Source organism: Protomyctophum parallelum, assembly GCF_964188405.1.
Source record: "Protomyctophum parallelum genome assembly, chromosome: 5".
NCBI lineage: Eukaryota > Metazoa > Chordata > Actinopteri > Myctophiformes > Myctophidae > Protomyctophum > Protomyctophum parallelum.
The window spans coordinates 44,014,728-44,040,508 of NC_139702.1; the positions used below are offsets into that span (position 1 = coordinate 44,014,728).

General features: G+C 40.6%; 1 long non-coding RNA gene across 1 annotated transcript; it reads left to right on the forward strand.

Annotated features, from left to right (window-relative positions):
- The first annotated feature begins 7,859 nt into the window (after nucleotides 1–7,859).
- Nucleotides 7,860–15,995, forward strand: LOC310858517. The gene is made up of 4 exons (XR_014569208.1): nucleotides 7,860–8,235; nucleotides 12,916–12,968; nucleotides 13,552–13,608; nucleotides 15,874–15,995. It is a non-coding gene; the product is annotated as an uncharacterized lncRNA (long non-coding RNA).
- The last annotated feature ends 9,786 nt before the right edge of the window (nucleotides 15,996–25,781 follow it).

The following is a 25,781-nucleotide window of genomic DNA, read 5'->3' on the forward strand; positions in this document are numbered from 1 at the left end:
CACAATGTCCACATTCTTGATTGATTGATTTATTAACAGTTTGCAGAATTACAGTACATTTCAAGTACAACTCAATACAAAAACTGTTAACGGTGAGTGGACGACACCATAAAGCATTACACTTGTTTACAATAGGGCCCACCATTTTCAATTCATCAAAACATTTAGAAACATATGAATATACACAACTATATAGTCAAAAAGAAATCATCATAGGAGGTAAAAAGGTAAAAAGAAACATATACAGTGAGGGGAAGCAGGGGTGGGTGGGGGATTCAGATTTTACGGGGGCCAGTTTCGAAGAAAAAAAAATACGTTGGTGGCCATTTTATCACCGGAAAGCTTTGGAACCTAGGTAGGTAATTTCGTCTTTTCGTGTGATAATATTGTCACCCACTCTGAACCATCTGCCTTGCTGAGATTACTATTTGATCCAAATAGAATGGATTCAGTTTTTCCCAGGTGTAAAGATAGTTTGTTATGAGCGAGCCAGGTGTAGAATAAATTCTACCAAGTTCAGAGCTGAGGGCCTTTTCAACCTGCAGTTTGTTCCTGTCCGAGACCAGCAGGGCTGAGTCATCTGTGAACAGGAACAAATTGCAGTCACAAGATGATTTCATGTCATTTACGGACGGCTGCAATTCGAAACTGGCCCCCGTAAAATCATCATGTCAAGGCCCATTATTTACTCTGTTTTTTGAGCAACGGACCACCATATGATGAGAATTATAGCTCCGCAGACCCAAAACTAACGTTTTTTCCACAATGCTGTATTGATGTTGGTACCATATAGGAGACATAACAGGTAAATGTTGATCAAAATAACAATTATTGTAGTGTAGACTACTTCTAAATTAAGTACCGTAATGCAGATGTTTAACAATCCTTTAACTTATGAGATTGTACAATGAAACCAAATGGACCCTTTCGGGGACTCCCGAAATGTATTTCCATTGGAAATACATTGAGGCGGCCATGACACACAGAAGACACAGGACAAGTGTATCTTAGGTGTGAATGAGGCCTTATAGAATACAGCAGGTTTCTTCCTTAGTTAGTTTCACAGGTGCTAAACTGGAGGTTAAATTCCTCTACCAAAAACCAATTCATGGGGGCATTGACAGTTTTCCAACATACATCACATGTACAGTATAGTTAACAACAATGCAAAGCTGCAGGTATGTCAACATTGTTCACTCATGCACGCGTTCAGACATCCAGTTGCAGATGTCTATAGTATCAGGAGGACTATTTGTACTTACTTGATTTATTGTCAACGGGCGATGTTTGCATGTTTGGAATTGTAACAGCTGAAATGAAGTGAAGGTGGGGGCAGCATGTGTCCCCCGGGACGCCAGTTAGGCAATGTGTCGCAGCGAGACGCATTGTGAGCTTGTAGATTGGCTATTTTCAGCATGCAACCAAGTATAAAATCACTTATACTGGATCTCTTGTCCACTAGTCCCTTCCTAACATGTTAGTCTAGTTTTTAGCTGTTGACGAAATTGTCAGTACTCAGTTTTAGTCATCATAGCTTTTAGTCATCATAGCTTAGTTCATTTAATTTCCATTTCGTTTTTGTCAGTGAAATTTTTCGTCTTAGTTTTAGTCGACAAAAACAACACTGTTGTCCAACAGCCCATGCATGTTTGCCAAGTGGAAACAACTTCCTAGTCTGGTAGATTGAGTGGCTTTTTTATAGTATTATCTTTAGCTGTCTAAACATTCCAATACTGATGAGTTTTTACATTGTTGTCATATTGGCTTAGTAACAGTCAGAACAGGAGCATAACACAATATTGGGACAACGTTTTGAGAAGTTGGATGGCAAATAATTTGTATGTAAACCGAATACTTTAGTTGTCTAAACATTCCAATACTGATGAGCAGAGTTTGTTTTACATTGTTGAGATTGGCTTAGTAACAGTCAGAACAGGAGGATAACACAGCATTGGGACAACATTTTTTAAGATGTTGGATGGCAAATAATTTGTATGTAAACCGCTACTGTCATGTACTCACACTTATTATTGTCTGAGGAACCACATTGACACATTGTCATTCACACTCAGTGCTGTACCATCTTCATTCCCATATGCCATGCCGGTATATATGCCTGTGCCTACAACTATAGTAAACTGCCATACAGTATATAACCCCCTTCAGTGTGTTTCAGTGTTGATTTTGTCGACTAAAACTAAGACGAAAAATGTCCGTCGACTACCTTTTTCCACTGACACAAACTAAACTAAACTAAACTAAATAAAAACTAAGCTATGATGACTAAAACTAGGGCTAAATATACTGACAATTTCGTCAACAAATAAAATCTAGACTAAAATGTTAAGGGACTAGTGGACAAGAGATCCACTATAAGTCATTTTACAATTAGTTGCATGCTGAAAATAGACGATCTACAAGTGAGCTTGTGGATTGGCTATTTTCAGCATGTGAAACAGCCATTACGACAAAATTAATGCCAGCCGAAATACATTTTGTTCGACTAAATCAACTGTAGATTTAGTCGACTAAAACTAGACTAACACTAAAACATTCCAGGTGACTAAAATGTGACTAAAACTAAATTAAAACTATTCAAGAGACTATGACTAAAATCAAAATGTTCTGCCAAAAACAACAGTGGTGTGTTTTGACCGACGCCCCATGGGCGAATGACTCACACATAACTAGTCCCTGCCAATACAGTCCTTTTAAACCCTATCTAACAGCTACCGTTTTCAAATGGCACTAATGGAAACTTAATGTAGCCCTAGTTAAGGAAATAATTGAATAGAACAATGTTCCTCAGTATCACCCATACATGTTCTTATAGAGAACCACTCGTGTCACAGCCCATGAGTAAGGGTGTAACGATATAGTAACTGCATCGAAAAATCTGTTTTAATTTCAAGAATCGAAGTGTATCGAAATGAAAACAGCAACATTGACTATGTATCGTATCGTATCCTTTTGCAATGCATATAATCGATTGTACCAATACTACATTTCTGTGCATGGTATTTAGCAATTCTTAGGAAAAAAAGAAAAAGAGGGGTTTACTTACCTAGTTTAAAATAATGTCAATGTATTTTAAATAGTTACTGTATCGATTTCAAATCATTGAATCGTACCGTATCGTATCGCCATAATGAACCAATATCGTGCATGTATCATATCGTCAACCATGTATCGTGATACAGTACGTATCGTATCGCCGTTAAAAATGTAACGTTACACCCCTACCCATGAGCCATGACCAAGACCGTGGCCTTAGAGAGCTGGAGCTGAGCTCTGAGCCCTGGGCGCTGTTGTTCAGTGGCTAACCGTTCATTAGGATGGGTCAAGTACCCTCAGGGATCACTTCATAAGTAGGATTAACCCATTTTGTTATACTTTAGCTATTGAAAAATAGCAGATCTACAAGCTCATAGCGCGACACTGAGTGCCGCGCTATGAACTTGTAGGTCTGCTATTTTTGAAAAATTGTGAAAAACGATCGAGTTTCAGTTTTTAACTCAATTAAATATTGAGAACCACTGATATACAGTAGAAACATGAGGTTTTTCAGAAAAAAAAATACAGACATTTTTAAAATGTCCACATCAGGCCTAAATGGGTGGTTAAGTATAACCATTTAAAGGTATATTCAGTGATTTCACTTAATTCAAATATCACTTATTTTTTTGTTTTGTTGTGATAATCCTCCCTACTATAGAGTGTGCTGGCCATATAAGGAGTTCCTTCCTGTCCCCAGTTAACCCCTGGGGGTCAAAAAACCTTAGGTTTCGTTTTTGACTCTCTATCCTGATTGGACGAAAGGCTGGGTCCCACAGCCAAAAACGAAACCTAAGGTTTTTTGAGTGAAATCACTGAATATACCTTTAAATTACCTTGTGAAATGTCGTAGCTGGGAAATAACTATTAGATAATGTACTGATTCTAATATAGCAAGGCACAACATGCCATGTAATACAACCCACGATATGTTTAGTTACATTACAATAAATAATATTACCAATGTACCAATTTATTTATTTTCCTGAAAACGTCAGTAATTGACAAAAAAAAGGGTAGGTATACCCTCACAAAAAACATGCCGTAATCCTGGTCTCTAAACTGCCTCCCCCTGGCCAGCGGGGGCGCCTGATGGAGGGGAAAGGAACTGGTTGGAATAACGTGCTCCTTCCACGCGCTACGTCCAACCAGGGAAACTCCCCCCTGTCAGGTGTAAAGGAGAAAATTGGACACTCATGCATGAAGGAAGCATGAGTTCAAGTCCGTTGCTCTCCCCAGGTTGGCGGAGGGTGTGCAGAGCCCAGCCCAGGATCACATTAGAATGATTAGATAATTGACACAGGGGTACAAAATCGTGTGATAAAACATTTATAAAAACAAATACAGTTATTCTAAGCACGTACCACATACCAATACATACTGTATACCAATAATTGCCATGGTGATCCTACAGTACAACATTCGGGATGTTTCAGTTGCAAATCTATTGCAGTTGCACGTCATGGTACACATTCCTGTTTGTGACGAATGAACGACGGTATAGAAGCGGTGTGTGTGTGCGTGTGTGTGGGGGGGGGGGGGGGGGTTGTTAGACAGCTATCTAACAAGCAGAGCATGTTGTACAGCAGATTTTCTAAATTTAGCTTTTGTGATTGTTTGTGAGTGGTGTCTTTGGAGTGCAGTACTTTCATCCGACGGAGCATTGGTCCGAACGACAACCTACCTCCTCCCTAACCCTAACCTCCCCCGGGGCAGACACCTAAACCTAACCGCAACCCTCTCCCGACCCGCAGCGCACCTCGGAGCAATGCTCTGTCGGATGATAGTATGCCTCCCGTGTCTTTGTATAATGCCTCTTCCCATATACGTATTTGGTGACACAGGACTGGTATTTTGACACATATTTTGCACATATTCACGTCAGTAGGCTGACTGTCACCTCACTAATGGTTGCAGGAATTTGTGAGAGAGAGCAAGTGCGGCAACGGCATCATCCGCGGAACACCCACGGCAGGCGACACTAGTGTTTCTCGGCGGCATCAGTCAGACACTATCACAAACCCTAAAGCTAACCCTAACCGCAAGCACGACGCAGCGCATGTCGGACCAAACGCACTGCCACGGAAGCGAGCAGCATTCGAGTGTCATAATCCCCCCCCCCCCACCAGTTTCCCCAGAAGATGCCGAGATGGAGCGGCAGTGGAGTGACATAATCCCCCGGCCATTGCCGGAGAATGCACTCGCTGCTTCTGGAAATTTGTACACATATTCACGACAGCCCCACCAACCATCTTTGAGGCTGAAGAGCCGCACACACAGCCTTCAAATAGGGCGCCCCATGCACGGCATTCGCCATGCCGCATCCTCAAAGCATGTGTGGCTGGCAGGAGCCGTGGTCTCCTCAGGCCCTTCCTACAGGCTGAGCACACAGCCGCCATGGGGGAGGGGGGCGCCAAAAATAAATAAATAATATATTATTAACTCTGTCCCCACTCTGTCTGACCAGTGTCCCCCCAGTGCCTCCCCAGTACCTCCCCAATGTCTACCCAGGGCCTCCCTAGTGACTCCCCAGTGCCTCCACAGTTCCTCCCCAGTGTCCCCTCAGTGCCTCCCCAGTGTCCCCCCAGTGCCTCCCCAGTGTCCCCCAAGTGCCTCACCAGTGTCCCCCCAGTGCCTCCCCTGTGTCCCCCGCAGTGCCTCCCCAGTGTCCCCCCAGTGCCTCCCCTGTGTCCCCCGCAGTGCCTCCCCAGTGCCCAGTGTCCCCCGCAGTGCCTCCCCAGTGTCCCCCCAGTACTCCAAGCAGGTATCATGTCTAAATGACTGGAGAACCTGCCACCCTCACCGCTGTTGTCAGTAAATGCTTTGAGGTTGGTGCATGCCAATGATGATTAATTTATATATCATCAAAACATCCACCCACAACACAATTCCCATGGCTCAGCATTCAACACAGTAGTTCCATGCCAAGCTCAACACAAAGCTTAGAGACCCAGGCGTGCACATGTAGGATAAGCCTAAGCCATCCCCTATTATTTTGGTTGTTCATTTCATTATAATTAATTCCTACTGAAGTTCATAGTAGGATGTTTTATTGACTTTCCTACTGTATGGAATACAGTAGGAAAGTGTGACCAACACATTGTAAGTGGGGGTCCCCAGAACTTCCAGACCTGCAGTAACGCGCCCAGGGTGCCGGCCTGGTTCCAGCGAGCCGCCCCACGTCTGAAACGGTCGAGAAATTACATAGTTACCGTATGGGGGTCCTCGGGGGTCCCCGGAACATCCAGAGGCCCAGGAACGCACCATGGGGGCCGGTTCCGGCATGCCACCCCACGTCCGAAACGGTTGACAAATGACACATGCCGTGTGGGGGTGCCCAGGGGTCCCTGTACTGTACTGTACTGTACTGTACTGTACTGTACTGTACTGTACTGTACTGTACTGTACTGTACTGTACTGTACTGTACTGTACTGTACTGTACTGTACTGTACTGTACTGTACTGTACTGTACTGTACTGTACTGATGCACCTGAAATCATCATAGTCAATATCTGTGTGTGTGTTAGGCTGTACAACAGTGACACTTGGTTTTGAAAACCAACCGAATGCTATTTTCGTGCTCAGACCCAGCCAGGCAGCCACACACAAAGCTCTCTCTCTCTCTCTCTCTCTCTCTCTCTCTCTCATGCACACACGCACACACTAACATAATTTTTACAATGTATTCACGTCGACATAAAGTAGAGCATACAAGGACACAAATATTAACAGTGCTGTAAAATTGCATTCACATAATATATAATTGCATATGACTTCATGACAATAGGCATACCACTCGGTACTGGGCGTCAGTGACTCAGCGTCTCACGCCATAATATTATATGTGGCCGGTGGCCGCTGCCAATTACAGCAGAGACAGTGCAACACTTAGTCTGACTCTTACAGCTGAGCTCTGGGATGGTATGTGTAGGAGAGTGGACGGTAATGGCCGTGTAATGGCCGTGGTCATAAGGCTTCCTCTAGGTTAAGGTCAAAGTGCAGAATATACACGTATCTCTAATACGGACACCTCTCTGAACTCTTCATCGACCACAATATCTGATGTATGCGCACACGTATGCGCACGCACACACACACACACACACACACACACACACACACACACACACACGAACACACACACACACACGCACACACACACTGTTTGCTCTTAGCTCTCCGGCACCTGAATTCCCCCTGTGGGATTAATAAAGGTATCTCTCTCTCTGACTCTGTTTGCACTCTTTTGTAAATATTGAAGTTGTGTAAGTTGCTGCTTTGTACTGTTGCTGCTACGCAACGTTATTATAGTTTTACATTTGTCATGAGGTTCATTAGAAGAAAGTTTTAGTTTTATTTATTTATTATAATGTGTGGTAGTCAGGGGTGAGATTCAACAAGCTCAGAACATTTAGCAAAAATAGCCGATCTACAAGCTTACGTGTTGGCATTCCCCAATTCTAGTTTAAGTATTTTATTTCCCCATTTGTTTCCTCTTGTTACTGTATCTGTAGATAATTATTTTTAACTTCTGTTGAGCTTCTGTAGCATAGATGAAACCATTATACAGTCTAGACCATACTGTGGCCTTCTCGGTTACAGCGCAGGCCATTCGAGATGCTGGAGCTGCCCCAAAAAACTTAATCTAGTATGAACCAGCAAACAAACCTGTTGGTACCGGATCATCATAAAATAATTTCGCCTTTGAAAGATCCTCCGATTAGATTGGAAACACGCGACACTAAATACAGACGCCTTGAAATTTAGTCACTTGAAACAAGTCGAGATACATGCTTGACATAGCAAAGATGCTTCCTTTGTCCTGGGCTGCAGCATCATTAGCATCTACTGTAGGTTAGGTCGGAAATGCCCTCCAGCTTTGTGCCTTGAATGTGACTGCATTTTTTCAGCTTATTCCAGCCTTTTGACGTGCTACTGATACATGACAACAGAACAAGTCCTGCTGGTTATGAATGTATGACTTGTAGGACCATTCAAATGTTCTCTCTTGTGACACTCAAAAAGGTTCCCCTGCTCAGTCTCGCTTCAAGCTAAAGGAGGTACAGGTTCATCTTTCCTCTGCGTCTTGTGAAGACTTTTATACATCCATTGGACATCAATTGGTCACTCTATAACAGGGTACCCTACTGGTTTACACTTGGATTTTGACCCACACTGGGGTAAGAAAACACTTTAATTATACATACATAATATATATATATATATATATATATATATATATATGTATATATATATATATATATATATCTGCCTGACTTCTTGCGTCTGGTATTGTTGAAATACTTACTGAATTATTTTGTTGAGAACAGCAAAGCTGAGCAATTGGATTTTAGAACATTTATAGAAAAAAAAAGTCTGATCAGGAGGTCTCGCATCATGCATTGTTGGAAAAGTTATTTTGTTGAGAAGAGCTATAGCAATGGATTTTAGAATATTTCTCAAAGATCGTATCGATCATATCATGCATGTCATACACTGTCATGATTGATATGACATTTCCCAAATATCCCACAAAGCAGTAATCCTTTTCTTTTTTAATGTTAAGTGCACCCCTTTATATATGCTCTAGGTTTGTATTAAAGGTGTATATTTTGTTAAAAAAGTGAAAGTTCTTTATTCCAATAGTAAACAACTGATATACAGTTTGTTTGTTCAATAATAGGCGTCTCCTCATCTCTCCAGCTCTTTAGTAAACACAGAAAATATGTTTTCAGGTGTGTTACACACATTTTCATTCCAATCCAGAGAGAGAACCCCTCAAAGCTCAGTTAAGAGCTTGTGCTCTCATGTTTCATGACTTCCAATTTCACTTGATTTCATCCCATAATCCTGTAGGAATTATTTCTCCTGACTGGATGATCATATTGATATTGAGGACCTGAATATGTATTTTCTGTTTAGCGCTGGAGAGAGGGGCGAAAGACCCCTGTTATAGATTTAACACTCACACAAATTTATGTTATTCATGGGTTTCAATTGGAGTCCTACACCTGCCATGTTGGCGACAAACACAGGTGTCTGAACAGTCTGATTGGCGTAGAACTACTTTCACCCATTCAGAACGGGAACCCCTTTTGGTTTTTTAAGCATTATGTTATTCTTTAGCTATTGAAAAATAGCAGATCTACAAACTTGTAGCGCCGCACCGAGTGGCGTGCTACGAGCTTGTAGATCTGCTATTTTTGAAAATGTGGCTCAAATCTTTGAATATATATACTTTCAGAACCAACGTTTTAAACTCAAATCTTTGCTTCTGGGGGGGTTCCTGAAACAATGGGGGCAAATTACATATAGTTTTGGGGTCCTTGACATGAAATATTGAGCACCACTGATATAGAAACATAGGTATTTCAGAAAACTGTCAGGATTTAGAAGACTTTAAAAATATATATATTTCGAGGTCTGCAAAACCTGTTTGGTACCCAACATGACAGACCTGTGTAGGACTGCATTTGAAAGCCATGAATATAGGAATATGGAGCTAATGAACTCAACCATAAAAAATATCACTTACACCACCTTTAATAACCTGTTTATTAAGATATGGAATATCCCTCACCAAGGCATGGTCCTAAGAGATGGAGTGGGCCTTGCATGGGAGCTACTAATAGTTTAGAGACGGTTTAACGCAGAAGACGAGTTTCCCCATGGGAACGCTAGTGAAATCTGCAGTGTTCATTGACCCTCCCTGCACGTCCCTTTGGTTACATTTGGTCCTTCTCAAGAGTTATAAATTGACTAATTATTTTTTGTTTCCGTGGATGAATGATCTGATATGAAACCTTTTTATATAAGTGAAGGAACATGTATTTCTGGTGGACTGATACTTAACTGGTATAGTTGCCTACATGCTGCTTGGCTTTTTCAAGGTGTGGCTGTTTTGTTTAGCATCTCATTATTCTGTCAGCAGATTTGTGGTGCAATGGATGGATGTATCTGTTGAGTGATGTCCGGCAATGACAACTCATCAGATTAAAAAAGAAAAATGCCAGAGAAGATAGTCACTTCTAAAGAACAGGAAATATTAAGCTACTAACACTTAAGCATTGCAGTTTTGTGATGTGGCAACAGTGGCATGGCTCATTTTGGTGTCTCTAGCTTTGAGATAAAGTTCACTTCACAGAGGCTTGAAGCTGTGCATGAATAAACTATGTGGATTGTAAAGTAAATTACTCCATCTAGTTATTATCGTGATTGATTGATGGATTGGTTGGTTGGTTGATTGATTGATTGGAAATGTTATTAACAGTTTGTAGAGTGGGTACAGTTCAAACCAAAGTACAGGTCAATACAAAATCTGCTACGAGGATAAAACCAAGTCTTGTTTACATCAGGGTCCTCCATTTTCAATTCATCATAACATTTAAAGACACAGGACTCTATTTGTGACCATGCTAAACCCCTTATCCCTAAACTACTTTGCCTGTTTTTCCTATTTTGAAAGAAACATAGAATAGTTAAAATAGCCAATCTACAAGCTCACAACATGTCAATGTAGATTGGCTATTTTAACTATTCAAAAAAGTTTTTTTCAGAAAAAGGCAAAGTAGTTTTATAGGGATAAGGGGTTTAGCATGGACTCAAATAGAGCCCATAGGCTACAAATATACAGGGGGCAGTTTCGAATGGCCGCCCGCAAGTGTCTAAATTGACCAGCATCGCAGGCCTACAACCATTATGCTACTGCGACTGTTAATGTATTTGTAAATCTAAGGATTGGTCTGTCACACATAGGCTACAGTAGGTATGGACCCCTGGTAGGACCCCTGGTAGGATTGTGAGAACGGCCTCAAAGATTGCCGGAGTTAATTTCAGTAGTCTAGACCAAGTATTTAAAAATCAGGTGCTTAAGAAAGTCACACGGCCATCAGTAGCAGATGATTGTTATTGAATACATTTCCCTGTGTCCGTGCTTTGTTGAGGTTAACAGGTTAAGGCTTAACCTGTTAACCTCAACAAAGCACGTATGATGAAGAGCTTAACCGTACGATACCAGGGTTAATGTGGACTGTGGTTAAGCAATAGGTGTGGCTGCAATTCTGAACTGTCACAAGGCGTCAAGTCACTCAGATATACCGCTCTCACAGAATGTTAACATACCTGATTCTGAATACTATCTAAACCCCAGTACAGACCGAGTCATGCAACAACAAAAAAAAAGGACAAAAAAATAGTGTGAAAGTCATTTGAGTTTCCTTTTCACGATTTTTTGTTATATTTAATAGCATAAGAAAGTTCAAATCAGAAATGGGAGAATAGGCCTTCATTAGCAGCTACTGTGCAGGAAAAGGTAGACGCCTGAAAGGACACTTTGGTAGAGTTGTGTAGTTTGCCTTGATGTAACTGCTGAGCGAGATATAGAAGATAAGTCATTCAAAAATATGGTCCTTGTTGATTTACATTTTAAACGGTGAAACGGCTCTCACAGACTCTTTTAACCTGTAAATGAATGCGCACAAAGTTGATTCTGCCAATATTAGAACATCACACATTTATTTTATTACATTGTTTCGTTTTTTTGAGAAAGGGATCTATGATATTCAATAGCCTATTAACACAACCCGCTTTGTTTAAGGGCTAATAGAGTCAATTTAGCTGTTTCACTGTAAAATGTACAGTATGTCAATACTGGCAGGACCATATTTTCAATGATCAATTCAGCAGCTATTTATTTTACATTATGGTATAGCTAGTAGCTTCTAGATGCACAATATAATCGGTGCCATGCCATGCCAGTCTCACAATAATCCAGATTGTTTTCACCGATATTGACAATGCAATAATGATATGACTGTCGATTGCTTTGTACTCGCAGAGCAGCCCAGTCTACCTGTGTGTCTCTTTAAGAGCGTCAGCCGTTAGTAGTGATGATACAACAGCCGTAGACCATTAGAGCATCAACCATTGTTTAGAAGAGTGTTCACGGAAGCTGTACGTGGTCCAATTAGGAGCATCAACCATTGTTTAGAAGAGTGTTCACGGAAGCTGTACGTGGTCCAATTAGAAGCGAGAACACAGATAAGATACAGTTTGATAAAAGATAAGAACTTTATAATTCTCCGTGGAGCAGAGACATTCAGCACACTGACTGACTGCTCCGCGTTAGTGGAGTGCGTCCAGGCGATCTGCTAGTGGAGCAAATCAAACTTTCGTGAAAGGTTCAGGCTCGTATTTTGTTTTATTAACATGCATTCGCTATTAGGGAAATCTTAACCATTGCATTTTGGAAATAAATATGCCACATTTTAGGCTGAATTTAATCACCGTACAACAAGAACGGCGTGTCAGCAGTGGGGGCTTATTACCATCTACTTTCACCGGCAAAACCAAAATGTAAAACAAAACAAAAATCAGCAATGCATATGAGTTCAATATAATCATAATCATCGTCATAATTTCAATATTGTGCATCTCTAGTATAGCTATACACAACCCAAACCCTCTACCCAAAGTGTAAGAATGTATTAATTCATTGCATGTGTTTATACACATACTTACTGTATACAGTATCACCCTGAAATAACATTTATTTATCATACATAATTTGTGTTGATGCATGTTCTTAAAATGTATTCAAAATGCATTGGGTGAAGGAGACTAAAGAGTTGAATAGAGGAAAGAAGCGCTATACCGTGGTCCTTGCAGGTGCTCGGTTGGCGAGGGTTCAAACTGTGTGGGACCCTGACGAAGGCTTGTATAGCCTTCGTCATCAATTTTAATGATCTTTGCCGTGCCGTTACAATGAAGGTTTTTTTTACACTTGACTGGAACTGGAGTACCTAGCTTGGACCTCTTTTTTTATTTTGTCAAGACTAAAGAGTTGTTCTGTCCTTTCACAGGGAGCAGCGGCGGAGGATGGACCATCACCTCATCATCTATCTCCTAGTAGCAGGTAAAAAAAAAAAAAATCCCTGTCTTTTGCAGTCTTTTGCTAGCCTGGCTCCAACCCTGAATCACTAGCAACGGCCATTGCATTTTCTTTTAATAATAATTCTGGTGATTAAGTGAAATTATATTAAAGTTCGAGTGTGAGTGAGACTAGTCTTTTGTGGTTAATATTTGCTTTTTTTTGCCTATTCGTGGTCACCTACTAAAAATCATACTGTGGTGGATGGTCTGAGTGCATGATGTGCATGCATGAGTGTCTGTGCTTAGTTTTCATCTTTCAATCTTTGAAAGATGATTGAATCAATAATTGTTAAACATTTTTAGAGCTAAGGAAAAGATTCATGTTAGGGTTACAGTTGTTTTTAGTGCTTAGTAGTTTGTGTGAAAAAAATGGAAAAATAACCTTTATAAAATGATAGCAATACCAACGTGCGTGTGTGCGTGCGAGAGAGAGGGCGTGAGTGTGTGCGTGCGTGAGCGAGAGAAACAGAGAGAGAGTGAAAGAGTGGGAGGAAGTAGGAATATATGCAATACTCAGAAATAAGGAGCTTTGTGTCACTGAGAATGTATTTGTATTTATTTTTCAGGACTTCTAGGGGTAGTCTCTGCAAACGACAACACAACAACCCTTAACCCAGTGACAGGTAATACAATTGCACTGTTATATTACAAACCGTTGCTGTCAGGCAGGCACAAACCTTGTATCTCAATGTGTTGTATCATACAACATTGCGATGTGACACGTTGTGAGTTTGTAGATCGGCTATTTTCACAATTTTAATTTACATTCTTAAAGGTTTCATGAATCATTTCATTTTTTGGGGGGGGGGGGGGGGGGGGGTTATGACCTCAATTACACCCAAACAACCTGAACGTTGAACATTCAGATTCAGACTTCTGTGAACTGGGGGTTTCTCTGTGTGTTCTGAAGCCTTTTGAGCTGCAATGGCAAATTGTTATGTTATATATGGGATTTGTGGGACGTTACCTCACAGTCCACAGGCAAATCGGAGCACTTGTTTGAGCCTAATTATTCAGAAAACCCCAGACCACAGAACATTACTGAAGTTCAGGTTTTTTGGGTGCAGTTGAGCTCAGAAAACCTAAAAGAAAAAAAAAGAAAAATTACAAAAACGAATGTACTCAGATCTTTAAATAATATGAATACAAACATTTTACATACAAGGTTTCCCCCTGACAGTGACAGAATGCAAGTTGGAAATTCCCAGGAAGGCCATTGTTTAGGCTATATTAAAACGGCACAGAATGTTGTCATACTTGCTTTCCAAAGACCAGCCCATTCATTGCCACAGTGAAATCCGTATTTAACTTTCTGACCCCTTTACCACTGGTTTGGCAAAACCATACTTACATTAGATTGTTATCACCATGGAACTTCCGCAGTTGAGCACTTACACGAAGACAATTATTTATTGTATTACAAATCTTAATTTTTTAAATATGCAAATGAGGCATTATATAGGAAAATATGATCCTATGAACAATTTAATATAGGTATAGTTTTGCCCACTAAATTCATAATTAAATCTCCAATTTTGGAGCTCTGGCTCATATTTGGACTAAGAACCAAAAATAACTGAATTGGTTCCCATTGGGAGCCAACCGGTGAAAAAAGGGGACTCTGAAATTTGCTATGTAGATATTCATATTGTGGTGTACAGAGAGTTTATGTTCGTAATTGTTGTTAATACTCTAAGATTGTATACATTGTTCCTTAGTGTTCTTTTAGCTGGAAATTGAAGCTTTAAAAATGAGCACACACTCACACGCACACAGAACATAGCAGCAGTTCATTTGTCTAAATCCCCAGTAAATAACAATCAGTAAATAACAATCAACAATCAGCACCACATCACCTTTCAATGCCACTACATCACTGGGCAGTGCAACCCCAGACCCAGGGGTTAAAGATCTGCGCCATTAGTCCATGCGACTTCTTCATTGTCATCGCTATAAATTAGCCAACTGGTTTCATGACGATTTATGTAATATTTAAAGCTTTCTGTGTTTTTTATAACAAAAATGTTTAACAAAAATAGAATAGGCTACTCACATGAGCTCATAAGATTCAAATTGTCAGATCTTTTTTGTCCACATAGCGTGGATCACCCTGTCACTAATGCCACCTGAGTTTTACTTAGTTGTGTGCCGGTATCACATGCTAAAAATAGCCTATTATACAATAGGCTGTCATGGATATGTGACACTGGCACAAACGGCTATAAATCACATCTTACTCAGAAGGCTCAGCTGCACCTATTTGAATAGGCAGTGGCGTGCACAGATAGACACTAGGGGGTGCTAGAGCATCCCCTGCCCTTTTGGCAATGTGCTAAAAAAAACTTTTTAGTGTGTGGACCATGGTGACATTGATCAAATCTTGATAAAAAACGCTTCTATTATATTATTTAGGCCCCCCACAATCTAAAGCTATATGTTTCTATGTCAGTGGTTCTTCGATAAAAAAATAAATAGCAGACCTACAAGCTCGTAGCGCGCCACTCGGTGGCGCGCTATGAGCTTGTAGATCTGCTATTTTTCAACAGCTAAAGCACCAAAAAGGGTTCCCGCCCCAAAATGCGCAGCACAAGGTGCCCTTTTTTTCACTTGAGCACCTGCCCCTCTAAATGTCTGTGCACGCCACTGTGAATAGGTGTTCGTAATAGAGCCCATAATTGGGCAAAATGCTTAATAGTTATTTAAGTGATAGAAAGCCCATTTCCCATTTCATTCAAAGCAGCATTGTCACTGTGCCAAGTAAAACAATGTCATCATCATCAGACAATGTTATCAAATCACAAAGTGACAATTTCACCAGTGCATCTCAACTATTGCAAAGTTACTGTACTCATTTCGGTACATTAATGCAAATGTATCTCTCCATCCAGTAAATGCAACGACATCATCATCAAATGCACAAACATCGCCTGTCACAGCGTCATCAGACAATGCAACTTCAACAGACAATGCAACAGCACCACCAGTAGATGCGACCACATCGCCTCTCACTGCGTCATCAGACAATGCAACCCAATCGGCCAATGCAACGACAGCGTCAGCCGGTGAGTACATTCTCTTCAGGCAGATTGTTGATTTGCATGAATATCTGTCGCCACAGTCCTATGGGTAATAATGCTTCTAAGGGGCATGCCCTTGAGTTGAAAGCACGCCATGCTTTACTGAGCGTGACTGAGAGGTAAACCACGGTGCGGTGGTTTATTAACTTTCCGCCAGCGGCCAGCCGGCCAGCGAAGTGATGTAAAGTACGTACTCAGACACTGACAGTGAACCATTCTGAGAGGGAGGCAGTCAGACAGACAGACAGACAGACAGACATTGATGTTAAGATTCAAACTAGAAAAGAAGGTCTTTGCAAGCCTTTGCTGGGCTGGTTGGCCTGCCCAGGGGCAGTGTGTCAGTCATGGGTTGTAGCCGGCAGGAAGCAAGACGCTGCCAGGGAATTACAGTATAGTGTTTCTGCTCTCCTTAAAGGACAATTTTAGTTTTTTTTCAACTAAGGTTCATGTTTTAGGTTGTTATTAGAGAAACTAAAAGGTGAGTGTTAATTTTCTTTCATTTGCTGCTTTCTTTAGTTTTGGGGATTTTAGCAGTTTTTGACAGGGGGGCGGGGGCATTCGAGCATGGGGCTAAATATGTATTTTTTTACCAAATTTGATGGTGATTTATTTATTTATGGTTTACTATAGTCCTAATAAACCCCAGGAAATTACATCTGGCCACAGAAGATCACAGGATCTACTGAATGTGAAGGTAGCCTACTGGGGGAAGGCTTATTCTGTGTGTCATAGGCTCAATATGTCAGTTTGTCACATTCAGTAGACCCTGTGATCTTTTGTGGCCAGATTAAATTTCTTGGGGTTTATTAGGACTATAGTAAATAATACATATTTAGCCCCATGCTCGAATGCCCCCGCCCCCCTGTCAAAAACTGCTAAAATCCCCCAAAACTAAAGAAAGCAGCAAATGAAAGAAAATGAACACTCACCTTTTAGTTTCTCTAATAACAACCTAAAACATGAACCTTGGTTGAAAAAAACTAAAGTTGTCCTTTAAGGGCATAAGAGAAGCATTTGGAGGCGCATGCTACAGTATAGAGGCCCCTCGATTCCGATTTGGGTTGAGTGGATGTTGCAGTATGCAACAGTCATTGCCACATGACTCACAAGATTATCTGTAAATCATTTGGTGACATTTGGTGGTAGCTCCCCCCCTCCCCCATTGAGTGTACGTGAAATAGCGTTTTGGCTCTGTGTTGTTTAGAGGCCCTCAGTGTGCGATGTATGTGTGCATCCCATGTCTATAACACATTATAGGCATACATAATGCATAACGCAACGTAATAGTCTAAGTATTATAACCACTGTTGTGATGCATTATAGTGTGATTATAAGTCACAGGTGCTTTAAAGGGATATTTCACTTAAAAAATAACTTTCCTCGTCTACTCGGGCTTTAGTGAACACCCCGGACAGTTTCTAAGTTTCTTGATTCAGTATTTAACCATGTTGGATGTTTTTCCAAAATGAAATAAAATAAATGAAAAAAGTAAATTTGAAGTATTAGGAGGGCAGTCTGAGTCATCAGAAAAAAAGGACAGGGTGTTTTCAATTAATCTAACATGGTTAAAATAGAGTTTGAAGTTACCATGAGTTTGTTTTAATTTTAAATATCTAAATACTGAATCAAGCAACTTAAAAACTGCCTGGGGTATTTACCTAAGCCTGAGTCAAAGTTAAAGTTGTACGATTTGTCACACACACTACCGCAGTGAAATTTGTAACCTGTAATTAATTATACATTGTTATGATTTTACTTGGCTTCGTATACGTTTTACAAACACAGGATATGATGTTATTACCCAAAGTGGGCGGGGCGCCCTCCTCCCTGAGCCAAGCTTGCGCCTGACCGCATAACTGAATGGGACTGGGTGTTACAATCCATTTACACCTTCAGAAATGTGGGTGGGGATGATAAAGTCCTCACAGGGTCGGGTGGAGTAGAAGGGGTGACTTCATAACTCATTATAGAGTGCTTTATAATGTGCCATCAATTTAGTTATAAAGCATTATGAGCATTTATAACAATACTTAAACAGTGTGTGCACATTATAATGCATTATGGGATGCATAGCAAGTGTTGTCTCTTTTGCAAGGAAATCCTGGACAGGGAGGCACATGACTCCACATAATACAGTACGTGTATGATTGGTGTGAGTTTTGGACAGAATCTGTAGTAGTAGTAGTAGCAAAAAGTGTTAAACCACTAATCTGACTGACCTTGCTTGTCTATTACGTTCTATTACACAAGCTCAGGGTATGTTATCTTGCTAACCGCTGGACCGATCGATCAGCACCAAATTACACACTGCCAGTAGGCCACATATCCTCATTTTCACATAAATTGTATACTTAAAAATATTTAACATAAATTAGGGCTGAAACCCTTGCCCAATTTGTAGTCATAAGTCAGTTATGTCACAGGCTGGCTGCCACGGTGATCACGTGTGGTAACCCTGTCAGCGACTTCGTAACCCCAGCGACTTCGTAATGAGATAATCAATTTCTCAATTGTAAATGCAACAACAGCAGTCAATGCAACATGGTCAGTTAATGGAACTACAGCACCAGTTAATGAAACACCAGTCAGTGATACACTGTGCCACATGATACATCAGGTGAAATCAGATGGCCTTACCACAGTGGAATACAAATTAACTAACATTACAGGATCAATGACCATAATGTCTTACTTACTAGGTACTTAATGTTTACATAGTAGTTGACTTGAATTAAATTAACATAACATTTAAAAGAATATAAAAATCACTGCTAGTACACTGATATAAAACTGATATGAAGCTGATATAAAAGTTTTACTTTCACAGATGTTTTGCCACCAACTCAAGCAGCCTCCACGGCAGCACCTTTAACAACAATCAATACAAATTCAACACCAGGAGGTACTACTGTTGCCTCAATGATAATTAATACAACTGCAACGACATCGCCCTTAAACACAACACCAACAGTAAATGTAACCATAGCGCAGAATGCAAGTACAGCACCACTCAATGCAACCACACCGTCAGTAAACGTAACAGTGGTCAATGCAAATGCAACACAGATCAATGCAGTCACAACACTGGACAATGCAAGTACAGCACTGATAAATGCAACTATATCACCAGTAAAGGCAGCTAGTGCAACTACATTGGTCAATGCAACTACATCACCGGTCGACGGAATTATGGCACTGGTCAATGCAACTACATCTCCAGTAAATGCAATGACACCTGCAAGTGCAACCTTAGCGCCAGTGAATCCAACTACAGAAACAGTCCACATAACAGTTGCACAGCATGTCAACGCAACTACAGCACTAGTGAATTTAACATCCCCAGTCAATGCAACAACATCACTATTACATGCAAAATCACCAGTCAATGCAACTACATCATCAGTCAATGCCTCAACCTCACCAGTCAATGCAATCACAGCACCGGTTAATGCAACTAGAGCACCTGTCATTGCAACACCCTCACAAGTAAATGAAACAACCTCACCAGTAAAGGCAACTGCAGCACCCATCAATGCAACCACAGGATTAGTCAATCCAACAATATCAGTGGTCAATGCAACATCACCAATTCAAGCATCATCACCGCCAATCATTGCAACTACAGCACCGGTCATTACAGCTACAGCTGCAGTAAATGTAACATTACCACCAGTAAATGCAACTACATCACCGGTAAATTCAACAACCTCACCAATGAATGCAACTGGACCACTTGCATCTATATCTACAGTCAATGCAACTACAGCACTGGTTAATGTATCTACATCACCAACGAATGCAACTACATCACTGGTAAATGCAACACCACCATTAACTACAACAGCATCCACAGTAAATGCAACTACAGCATCATTTAATGCCACCTCATCAGTACCCATCAATGTAACAAGATTAATGCAAAATGTAGCTACAACACCAGTCAATGCAACCACAGCATTAGTCAATGCAACAATATTATTGGTCAATGCAACATCAGTGGTCAATATAACTACAACACCGGTCTCTGCAACAATATCTGTCAATATCGCACCAATCAATGCAACCACACCACCAACCAATGCAACTACACCTCTAGTAAATGCAAGAACACATGCACATGCAACTATAGCTTCAGTAAATACAACTACAGCAACAGTCAATGTAACAATGGCACCTGTCAACGCAACTACAGCAGTAGAAAATGTAATGTCCCCAGTCAATACAACAACATCACCAGTCTATGTAACTACATCACCAGGCAATCACTCAACCTCATCAGCCAAAGCAATTTCAATATTGATTAATGCAACTACAGCACCAGTAAATTCAACTGCAGCACCAGTTAATGCAATTACGGCACTAGTCAATGCAACATCACCATTAACTGCAAAAGCATCCCCAGTAAATGCAACTACAGCATCATTTAATGTCACCTCATCAGTACCCATGGGAAATGTAGCTACAACACCAGTCAATTCAACTACAGCATTAGTCAATGCAACAATAGCATCTGTCAATGCAACATCACCAATACAAGCAACAGCATCGCCAATCATTGCAACTATGGCGCCGGTCAGTGCAGCTACAGCTGCAGTAAATGTAACATTATCATCAATAAATGCAACTATGTCATCAGTAAATTCAACACCATCACCAGTAAATGCATCATCATTAACAGTCAATGCAACTACATCACCAGTTAATTCAACAACCTCACACATTAATGCAACTACAGCACGGTTTAATGTATCTACTTCACCAGTCAATGAAACTACAGCATTAGTCAATGCAATGATATCATCGGTCAATGCAACATTAATACAAGCAACGTCATCGGCAATCATTACAACTACGGCACCGGTCAGTGCAGCTACAGCTGCAGTAAATTCAACGCCATCAATTAACGCAACTACAGCACTAGTGAATTTAACATCCCCAGTCAATGCAACAACATCACTATTACATGCAAAATCACCAGTCAATGCAACTACATCATCAGTCAATGCCTCAACCTCACCAGTCAATGCAATCACAGCACCGGTTAATGCAACTAGAGCACCTGTCATTGCAACACCCTCACAAGTAAATGAAACAACCTCACCAGTAAAGGCAACTGCAGCACCCATCAATGCAACCACAGGATTAGTCAATCCAACAATATCAGTGGTCAATGCAACATCACCAATTCAAGCATCATCACCGCCAATCATTGCAACTACAGCACCGGTCATTACAGCTACAGCTGCAGTAAATGTAACATTACCACCAGTAAATGCAACTACATCACCGGTAAATTCAACAACCTCACCAATGAATGCAACTGGACCACTTGCATCTATATCTACAGTCAATGCAACTACAGCACTGGTTAATGTATCTACATCACCAACGAATGCAACTACATCACTGGTAAATGCAACACCACCATTAACTACAACAGCATCTACAGTAAATGCAACTACAGCATCATTTAATGCCACCTCATCAGTACCCATCAATGTAACAAGATTAATGCAAAATGTAGCTACAACACCAGTCAATGCAACCACAGCATTAGTCAATGCAACAATATTATTGGTCAATGCAACATCAGTGGTCAATATAACTACAACACCGGTCTCTGCAACAATATCTGTCAATATCGCACCAATCAATGCAACCACACCACCAACCAATGCAACTACACCTCTAGTAAATGCAAGAACACCTGCACATGCAACTATAGCTTCAGTAAATACAACTACAGCAACAGTCAATGTAACAATGGCACCTGTCAACGCAACTACAGCAGTAGAAAATGTAATGTCCCCAGTCAATACAACAACATCACCAGTCTATGTAACTACATCACCAGGCAATCACTCAACCTCACCAGCCAAAGCAATTTCAATATTGATAAATGCAACTACAGCACCAGTAAATTCAACTGCAGCACCAGTTAATGCAATTACGGCACTAGTCAATGCAACATCACCATTAACTGCAAAAGCATCCCCAGTAAATGCAACTACAGCATCATTTAATGTCACCTCATCAGTACCCATGGGAAATGTAGCTACAACACCAGTCAATTCAACTACAGCATTAGTCAATGCAACAATAGCATCTGTCAATGCAACATCACCAATACAAGCAACGGCATCGCCAATCATTGCAACTACGGCGCCGGTCAGTGCAGCTACAGCTGCAGTAAATGTAACATTATCATCAATAAATGCAACTATGTCATCAGTAAATTCAACACCATCACCAGTAAATGCATCATCATTAACAGTCAATGCAACTACATCACCAGTTAATTCAACAACCTCACACATTAATGCAACTACAGCACGGTTTAATGTATCTACTTCACCAGTCAATGAAACTACAGCATTAGTCAATGCAATGATATCATCGGTCAATGCAACATTAATACAAGCAACGTCATCGGCAATCATTACAACTACGGCACCGGTCAGTGCAGCTACAGCTGCAGTAAATTCAACGCCATCAATTAATGCAACTACAGCACTTGCATCTATATCAACACTCAATGTAACTACAGCACCAGTTAATGCAACTAGAACACCTGTCATTGCAACAACCTCACAAGTAAATGAAACATCACCAGTAAAGGCAACTGCAGCACCCATCAATGCAACCACAGTATTAGTCAATGCAACAATATCAGTGGTCAATGCAACATCACCAATCATTGCTACTACAGCACCAGTCATCACAGCTACAGCCCCAGTAAATGCAACATTTTCATCAGGAAATACAACTACAGTAGGTCTACTGGTAAATGCAACTACATCACCAATGAATGCAACTACAGCACTGGTTAATGTATCCTCTTCACCAATGGATGCAACTACATCACTAGTCAATGCAAAACCATCTTTAACTACAACAGCATCACCAGTAAATGCAACTACAGCAACAGTCAATGCAACCTCAGTGTCCATCAAAGCAACAACAGAACTGGGCAATGTACCTACAGCAACAGTCAATGCAAGTACAGCACTATTCATTGCAACCACAACACCAGTCAAGACAACTGCATCACCAGTCAATCCGACCCCACTTCCAGTCCACACAACATCCAAGCCAGTCATGGTGGCTACATCCCTAGGTAAAACTCAACCATTATTCAAAGCATTATTCATGGTTTTGCATTAATCCCTACTCAGTTCAGCTGTGGTAAGACAGTACAATTTCAACTATTATAACTAACTTATTTTACACTGCTTGCAGAAACAACACCTGCACCACCAGCAGAGCCAAAGATAGTTTTGGAATTCAAAATAGATCAAACTTTCACACAAGAACTTGCAAACACATCCTCTGCTGCATTCCAGACCTTATCAGCCCAAGTAGCTTTGGCGGTAAGTCCCGTTATCATGATGTACAGCCTGTCAATAAAACATTCCATATAGCTTCAGGAATTCCTCATAGCATGATTTTAACTCTAATATTGATCTCTGGCAATGGGACAATAATGACATTTATAGAGAAACATATGGAAATGTTGAGCTTTTTTAAACAATTATCCTGTAACAACAGCAACTGCAGCAACTTATAATTATTATACATTCATACTGTACTTTGCTTGTGCTTTCAACAAATCATCTTGGTGGAATAAAGGTGATTAAAGTTACTCAGGAATTATTTCAGTTCTTTCAATGACTTAATCCTTATTTTTTACAGATGGACAATATATACAGAGCTAAATTTGCTACTTTTAATCGTACTGTTGTAAAAGGCTTCAGGTATGCACCAATAGTTGTTACTGTAGGCTACTACTAATACATGCTTTATTATTGGATTAACATAATTCATACATTCATAAAGCAATCATACATAACACAACGTATTATGAATGCAGTGAATTAAGTAATAATAATAATAATAATAATAATAATAATACATTTCAACATTACTTTTATAGTGCAGGATCAATTAAGGTAGAGGCTGAATTAATATTCAACCAAGGGAATGCAGCACCAGATGCCTCTTCTGTGGCTGATACTCTTGTGCAGGCTGCATCCAGCTCTAATTTCTCCCTTCCTGTGAACACATCATCTATTGTTGCCACTGGTAAGAATTGTTGATTCAACACATAAAGCCTCAGGCATGCAGTTCCTTTTTAATGTATAACAGCATTTACAATTTCTTGTGAAAAGTTAATTATATAGGTTAGTATATTATTGCTTGAACAAGTACTGATATCAAAGTTTTACTTTTACAGAGGTTTTGCAACCAACTCAAGCAGCCACCACGGCAGCACCTTTAACTATCAATACAAATTCACCAGGAGGTATTACTGTTCCATCAACAATAATGAATGACGCAACAGCATCAAATGTAACCACATCATCAGTAAATGCAACAACCCGCGTAACTGCAACCACAGCGCCTGTCAATGCAACTATAAAACCAGTACAGATAACATCAGCGGTCAGCACAGCCGCAGCACCAGTAAATGCAACTACATCACCAGCCAGTGCAACTACATCAACAGTAAAGGCAACAACACCAGTTAATGCAACTACAGCACCAGTGCATTCAACTACAGCAACACTCAATGTAACAACCCAACCCATACATGCAACTACAGTACCAGTAAACACAACTTCACCAGTTAATGCCACTACATCCCCAGTCAATGCAACTACAACAGCACTCAATGCAACTACATCATCAGTCAAGTCGGCTACATCACCAGGTAAAAAAACATGTAACTCATGAGTTTACTATCACCAACGAAGCCCAATATTACATATGTCGACTTAATTTAATACCACTAATTACAATTACCCAATTCAAATTAATATTTACTTCCACTAACTAGATCAATTGCTAGTCAAACTTCAACAATGAATGCAACATCTCTCTCCCAGTAGGAATTGCAACCATAACAAAATCAATATCCTACACACAAAAAGCACCAGTCAATGCAAATACTGCACCTGTAAATGTGACATTTCAAGTTAATTAAACTACATTATACCTCAATGTCATCATCAGGTACTAACCATTACCCAACACTTTCCTGATATTGTATCCACCTGTCAATCAATTTGCCAGACAGCTACGGCTATGATTCATTATATGACATGACACGATACAGTATGTAATTGAAATGAATGGGCTGCCATGCTTGGTTGTTATCTCCAGATCTTCTATAGCTTCATTAGAGGGTGCTACTCTCTACAATGGCACCAAACAATGTTTCTGAACACATTAGTGGCAATACACAGGCATTGCATTAACCTAACACCAGGGCTCCACTGGGTGCGTCTGCGTCGCGTCTCCGTCAGCGTCGGGAATGTGCCCTTTTAATCAATGGAGGGTGGCTCCACTGCCCGCGTTGCGTCGCGTCTCCGTCACCATAAAATTGAACCGGTTCGTTTTTTGACGCACGCACGCGTGACGCAACGCACCCAGTGGAGCCCTGGCGTTAGGAACCTGATTCAACATTTCCTTCCATATATAGGGCAGGCTATATATACAGTATATAGACTACTCTACTATATGGACCGACATGACATCCAGATCCAGACAATGGGAATGTCATGGTATTGGCAATGCGCAAATCAGACCTACATATAGAACAGGTTAAAAGATTAACGAAAGATTCATTGCAACTTCATTACAAATCACTTGTTGAGTTTTAAGTCAATACTGTGTGTGTGTGTGTGTGTGTGTGTGTGTGTGCGTGTGCGTGTGCGTGC